The sequence below is a fragment of the Aegilops tauschii genome, chromosome 3, assembly GCF_002575655.3.
Source record: "Aegilops tauschii subsp. strangulata cultivar AL8/78 chromosome 3, Aet v6.0, whole genome shotgun sequence".
NCBI classification, from domain to species: Eukaryota; Viridiplantae; Streptophyta; class Magnoliopsida; order Poales; family Poaceae; genus Aegilops; species Aegilops tauschii.
The window spans coordinates 220,003,962-220,011,193 of NC_053037.3; positions in this window are offsets into that span (position 1 = coordinate 220,003,962).

A 7,232-nucleotide genomic window follows, 5' to 3' on the forward strand; every position below is an offset into this window, starting at 1 on the left:
TCCAACCAGGCAAATAGAAGCTTTGTCACATTCTTCCTGTTGAATGCGAGGTTAGTATTGTCCATGAGGCTTAAGTTTTTCAACAACAAATTTCTCACGGACAGACATGTTGAACAGCAAAAGAGAAGTTTCAGGTGGACGAATGGTCTTCTGAACGTGCTCGGCTTGTATTTACAACAACTTGTAGTCATGCTCCAATAATTTTTTTGCACATGATGTTCATTTTATGGATCAGACCGATCCATTTGTTTGTGACTGTGAAAAACAGTGGTTGGGTTAGATGTTATTGCCATGTTCAATCTAGGTTTTGTCTAAATTTGATGAACAATTAATCCTTGGGCTTTTTGTACCATTTGTAAGCTTGAGTTACATGTTGTTGCCCTCGTACTCCCCTCCCCCTGCCACTACACTGCCGCATCTTCCAGGGCTAATGTTCGTTCCCGTCCGAGGCCTCGCCGTTGTTCTTCGCCCTGGTTCGCTCACTGTGCCCGCTGCCGTCTAGCATTGTCAACATGGTCAACAACCGAGAGGAATCAGGAGATGACTGTACATGGAGAGGCTGACAGTAGGGACCCACCAGGGACCTAGCAGCTCGCCCAGATGTTTTTTTGTTTTAGAGACGGAGCTCAACTGCGCGATGTGCGGGGGCTATGGCCCGTCTAGCCCACGCTTACGCTTTTATTTAAGCACATGACGAGCCCAGTTGATATCTTTTTTCTTTCTGAAAATGGCTAGCTCAGTTCTTTTTTTGGAGAATACCTAACCGACGCCTACTTGCTTTTCTCAGCCCTGCTGGCCTGCAAATCTTTCAAGACGAGGAGGGATGTATTCGGCTTCCCCAGAAAATGGGCTATAAGTAGTAAGAGATGGGCTGTAAATTTTTAAACCAAAGCCAACCGGCAATTACATTCAAATATCGTTTTTTCTGGATTTCAAGATTTTAAATTTCATTCATTTTTTTGTGGAGAACTCTTTTGATTTAATTTTTAAAAATTATTTTTAATGTGACTTGAAAATTCATGATTAAAAGAGTTTGAACCCCACTAAAATATGCAAAATTTCATTGAATTTTTTAGCAGTGCCCAGAATATGGTCTGTAATGCTAATAAAAAGAATATGGGCTTCAAAATATCCTTGAGAATTAGAAAATGGGCTATAAATTATTGAAAATAATGGCAAATGGGTTGTATGTTGTTTTCCACATATTTGGAGGCTGACTTCTGGGCCTAGTAGGTTGACGATGACACTATCCTAAAAAAATTGACGTGTACGCAAGGCTTTGTCAACTTAGTCAACACAGAGCAGTGACTGTTGGATGTCCATCCAATGGCCGTCGTGCTTCTTCAATCTATGATCTTCCTGCTCCAGCCGCTCAAACCAGCGCTGGCGGGACTGCCTTCTCCAGCCTCACCCCACAGCCGACCAGTCAGCCCTCGTACTCCCCTCAGTGTGGGCATCCGCTGTTGTGGCTTTGCCGGCTCCGGTTCATTCCCTTCCTTGGTCTTGCCCTTGTGCATCGCGTTTGTGCTCTCGGCGTGGCGCGGTCAACATGATCAACAAACAACAGCCATTGGAAGAGGGATGTAAATGGAGAGGCTGACAGTACGGACGCACACAAGAAAGTGCCTCCTTATTCCACGAAAACACTGGGGCTTCTCCGGGTCATCCCAATCTTGGGCCTCGCCATCGTCCACCGCCCTGTTGTTCTCGGCGGCATGGTCAACATGGTCAACGAACGACATCCATCAGAAGAGGACTGTACGTGGAGAGGCTGACAGCTGGGTCCATGGCGGCACGCAAGGAAGTGCCTCCTTATTACACGCAAAATAATGATTCCTCCACTTGACAGCTGGGACCCACCGAAAGGGCCTCTGTATTTTGCGAAAAAATGTTCCTCCCGCTAACAGCTCGGACCCACCACCTATATGTTCGCACGCAAGGAAGTGCCTCCTTATTACGCACAAAAAAATGAATACTCCCCCTACTAGCTGGGACCCACCATAGTGGGAGGCTGACTTGTGGGCCTACTAAGTTGATGCGGACGGAGGGCTTTGTCAACTTAGTCAATATGAATGATTCTAGCTCCAGTGATCATACGATGTCCATCCAATCCAGCGCCGGTCGTGCCGCCTGCTCCTGCCTCCCGTGGCCGGCTCTGCTGCCGCGTAGGCCTCACCGCCCCACCCTACTCCAACCTCTGGCCAGGCCATCCCTCTACTCACCCGCAACCCCTGTTATTCTGCGGTGACGGCAGCCTCACACCACAGCCGAACCACTCAACCCTCATACTCCTCTCCGCGTGGGCATCCACTACCTTGTCTTCCCTGGCTCCGTGTCATTCCCTTCCTAGGCCTCGTCGTCGTCCACCGCCTTTGTGCTCTCGGCTCACCATGGTCATTGTGGTCAAGGAACAACTTCCATCGGGAGAGGACTGTATGTGGAGAGGCTGACAGCTGGGTCCACGGCCGCAGCAGGGAAGTGCCGCCTTATTACGTGCAAAATAATGACTCCTCCACCTCACAGCAGGGACCCATCGGACGGGCCACCGTATTTCATGAAAAAATGTTTCCCCCCTGACTGCTGGGACCCACCAGCTACGTCTTCGCACGCAAGGAAGTGCGTGCATATTACGGGCAAAAAATATGATTCTCCCCCTGACAGCTAGGACCCACCAGCTATATCTTCGCAAGCAGGGAAGTGCCTCCTTACCTCCCTCACACCTGGGACCCACCCGATCGAATTCTACATAGGGTTGTCTGTCTGGTCGCGAACGTGTCCGTACATACTGGTCGATCGGTCTGTCTGCAGCGATCAATGTGGCCGAGTAAGGAAGGACACGTGCCGTAGTAGAGGCGCGGGCATAGCCTGTCACATAGTCCCATCTATATCGTGTACACGTACGTACAACCAGGGTGCAAGAAAGTAAATAGGGCCACGTACGTACATACGGGCGGGGTCTCGAACACATACAGTGACGGCGTCCTGTTCATCGGCAGCCAACCGGCTGGGTCGGAATGGAGAAACTGCATCCTACTCATCGGAAGGCAACGGAATAGCCGAAATGAGGCCTAGCGTACCGCAGAAAGGAGGAAACAGACTTCTCTTCGACCTCCTCTGGTTGAAACGGGGTCCTGTTGATCGAGACGGGTGTGGCGTACTACAAAATGGAGGAAACGTACTTCTTTTCGACCTCCTACGGTCGAAACGGGGTCCTTTTCATCAGGAGGGGTGTGGGGTACTGATACGTCTCCGTCGTATCTATAATTTTTGATTGTTCCATGCCAATATTCTATAACTTCTATATACTTTTGGCAACTTTTTATACTATTTTTGGGACTAACATATTGATCCAGTGCCCAGTGCTAGTTCCTGTTTGTTGCATGTTTTATGTTTCGCAGAAAACCCGTATCAAACGGAGTCCAAACGGAATAAAAATGGACGGAGAATATTTTTGGAATATTTGTGAAATATGGGAAGAAGAATCAACGCGAGAAGGTGCCCGAGGGGGCCACGAGGCAGGAGGGCGTGCCCCTGACCCTCGTGGGCCCCCCGTAAGGCGGTTGCTGCTCTTCTTTGGTCGCAAGAAAGCTAATTTTCAGAAAAAATCTTGGCGAAGGTTTCAATCCAATCGGAGTTACGGATCTCCGAATATATAAGAAATGGCGAAAGGGTAGAATACGAGAACGCAGAAACAGAGAGAGACGGAGAGACAGATCCACTCTCGGAGGGGCTCTCGCCCCTCCCACGCCATGGAGAATAAGGACCAGAGGGAAACCCTTCTCCCATCTAGGGAGGAGGTCAAGGAAGAAGAAGAAGAAGGGGGGCCCTCTCCCCCTCTCTTCTGGTGGCGCCGGAACGCTGCCGTGGCCACCATCATCATCACCGCGATCTTGACCAACACCTCCGCCATCTTCACCAACATCTCCATCACCTTCCCTCCTCTATCTACAGCGGTCCACTCTCCCACAACCCGCTGTACCCTCTACTTGAACATGGTGCTTTATGCTTCATATTATTATCCAATGATGTGTTGCCATCCTATGATGTCTGAGTAGATTTTCGTTATCCTATTGGTGGTTAATGAATTGCTATGATTGATTTAATTTGCTTGTGGTTATGTTGCTGTCCTTTGGTGCCCATCATATGAGCGCATGCGTGGATCACACCATTGGGTTAGTTGTATGTTGATAGGACTATGTATTGGAGGGCAAGAGTGACAGAAGCTTCAACCTAGCATAGAAATTGATGCATACGGGATTGAAGGGGGACCAATATATCTTAATGCTATGGTTGGGTTTTACCTTATGAACGTTAGTAGTTACGGATGCTTGCTAATTGTTCCAATCATAAGTGCATAGAATTCCAAGTCAGGGATGACATGCTAGCAGTGGCCTCTCCCACATAAAACTTGCTATCGGTCTAGTAAAGTAGTCAATTGCTTAGGGACAATTTCGCAACTCCTACCACCACTTTTCCACACTTGCTATATTTACTTATTGTGTCTTTACCTAAAAAGCCCCTAGTTTTTACTTATGCGCTCTTTATTATCTTGCAAACCTATCCAAAAACACCTACAAAGTACTCCTAGTTTAATACTTCTTCTAGGTAAAGCGAACGTTAAGCGTGCGTAGAGTTGTATCGGTGGTTGATAGAACTTGAGGGAATATTTGTTCTACCTTGAGCTCCTCATTGGGTTCGACACTCCTACTTATCGAAAGAGGCTACAATTGGTCCCCTATACTTGTGGGTTATCACGTACCGCAAAACGGGACTCCACGAGCTACTGTTCATCCACCGCCTACTGCCTCGCCCCAGCCTCCACGGGCTACTGTTCATCCACCGTCGACCTCCTCCAGCCTCCACCTGCCACTGTTCATCCACGGCATCTCCTTCCTACCTCCACTAGCTACTGTTCATCCACGGGCTCCTGTTCTTCCAGCCACCACCGGCTACTGTTCAACCATCCCTCCATGAGGTCCTGTGCATCCAGCCTCCACCGGCTACTGTTCAACCAGCCCTCCACGGGATCCTGTTCATCCACCCCCAACCGGCTCTCTCGGGGTCATGTTCATCCAGCGGCAACGGCCTCTCCTACTACGGGGTCCTGTTCATTGAACCCCCCCCCCCCGAGAAGTATTCATCCAACCCCCAACAACATTCATTGTTCATCAAGAGGCAGTAGGTTCGAACGGCTTCAGTTAGCAGTAGTAGCGAAGGAAATGCTCGGGTTCAGTAACGTAGCTAGTGCAATCGCTCGGGTTCTGTAAGTGAACGCCTCGCCCGGGTTCAGTTAGAGCCCAACGCCTCACACACATGCCCTTCCATGTACGAGAGAAATGCACAAACCTCCGTGCATCGATCGGCCCCGACCACCCACCATAACCGGGAACTCCCCAGTATTTTCCTCGCCCTTACTTCGACCATGGTTTTTTCTATCATGGACGGCCCAAAGAATGTCATGGAGCTGCGTCTCTGGCCCGCCCAGGACGAAAAGCCCATTTTTTGTCATGATTTTTTGTAGGAGACAACTGAGGGACTCGGGCGTCCGGCCTGTTATCCATGGGCCGGAATGATGGGCTGTGAAGACATGAAGGCCGAAGACTGTACCCGTGTCCGGATAGGATTCTCCTTGGCGTGGAAGGAAAGCTTGGCGATCAACTATGAAGATTCCTTTCTCTGTAACCGAATCTATGTAACCCTAGATTCCCCCGGTGTCTATATAAACCAGAGGGCTTAGTCCGGAGAGAGATAGATACTCATTACCATAGTCATATAGGCTAGACTTCTAGGGTTTAGCCATTACGATCTCGTGGTAGATCAACTCTTGTAATACTCATATTCATCAAGATCAATCAAGCAGGAAGTAGGGTATTACCTCCATAGAGAGGGCCCGAACCTGGGTAAACATCGTGTCCCCTGTCTCCTTTAACCATCGATCCTAGATGCACAGCTCAGGTGCTTTCATTGAGAGTTCCACTGTGACGTCGACGAAAGGTTCGATGGCTCACCTTGTCCTTAAAGACAACATCACCTCCAGGGGAGTCCTGGCCCCAGGCCAAACCCTCTGGCTGGGCGGCTTTACCATGATCGCCCGTTTGGCTGTTGAGCCGACGATGACCTCTCGGGTCATCGAAAACCCCCTTCGCATCAACTCCGAACACTCCAAGCAGATGGATCCGACAGAATTTTCGTCCTTGAACGAGCTCCTAGATCGCATCGCCGCTTTGGGAATCGCCACAGATTACGACCGGATCGGGCTTAAAACCGATCAAGGAGAAATCAAAACTCCACCGGTCACCCACCAGATAGCGGTAGTCGAGGAGCAGAACGAGAGTCTTCTTCTATATTGAAGACGGACTATGTTCGGATCGCCGATCAGGAAGAACCGGATGCCCACCAGCGAAGGGATGCAACCAGCCCTCCGAACATAAAATCGAATGGCAGTCCTAAACAACCAGAAGATACTCCAGAGCCCGGACTGTTGAGTCTGGAAGGTCTTTAGACTCCGGACAATCGCTCGGGTCAAGGTTCAGATTTAATTCCACCCACCAACCCGGACATAGACGCTCTCATGAGCATAAAACAGAGTCTCGGGAAACGGTCCACCACTTCTGGGCCAGATTCCTCCTTGTCAAAGACAAGGTAAAATATTGCCGCGACGAGGACGCGATATCAGCGTTCTGCAACAATTGCGCAGACGAAGGAATTCTCAACGCCATCAGTCGCCACCACATACCAAAGTTCGCTGACTTAGCAACTATCGTACAGAAGTACAGCGCGATGGAAATCGCCTCGAAAACTCAGACAGCTTGCTGGGAACCGTCGGTCCCAACTCAACTCCTCCTACAGGCGCAGAGGGCGCACCCCCGTGGCACGCCCAGTCCAACAGTCAAGAAACATAAACCCGTTACGCGGCACGGCATCGTTCTGGAGGGATGGCTCGATGGCCCATGCAAAATACACACGACACTTGATACCGTGGCAACCCACAGCCTTAGAGCATGTTGGATACTTCGGCAGGTAGCCCAGAGCGGCGAGGACATCCTTATCAAGGACACCCCAGAGCAGCACCCTCCAGAAAACGATGACATAAGAGTACTGACGGTCTTCGAGACATTCGCATCAAAGAACAAGCGCAAAAGGGCACTTCGCAACCTCGCTGAAGTCTGCCAAATCGCTGCAATAAACCCTTGGAACGACACGGCTATAACATTTAATGCCGGTGATGAACC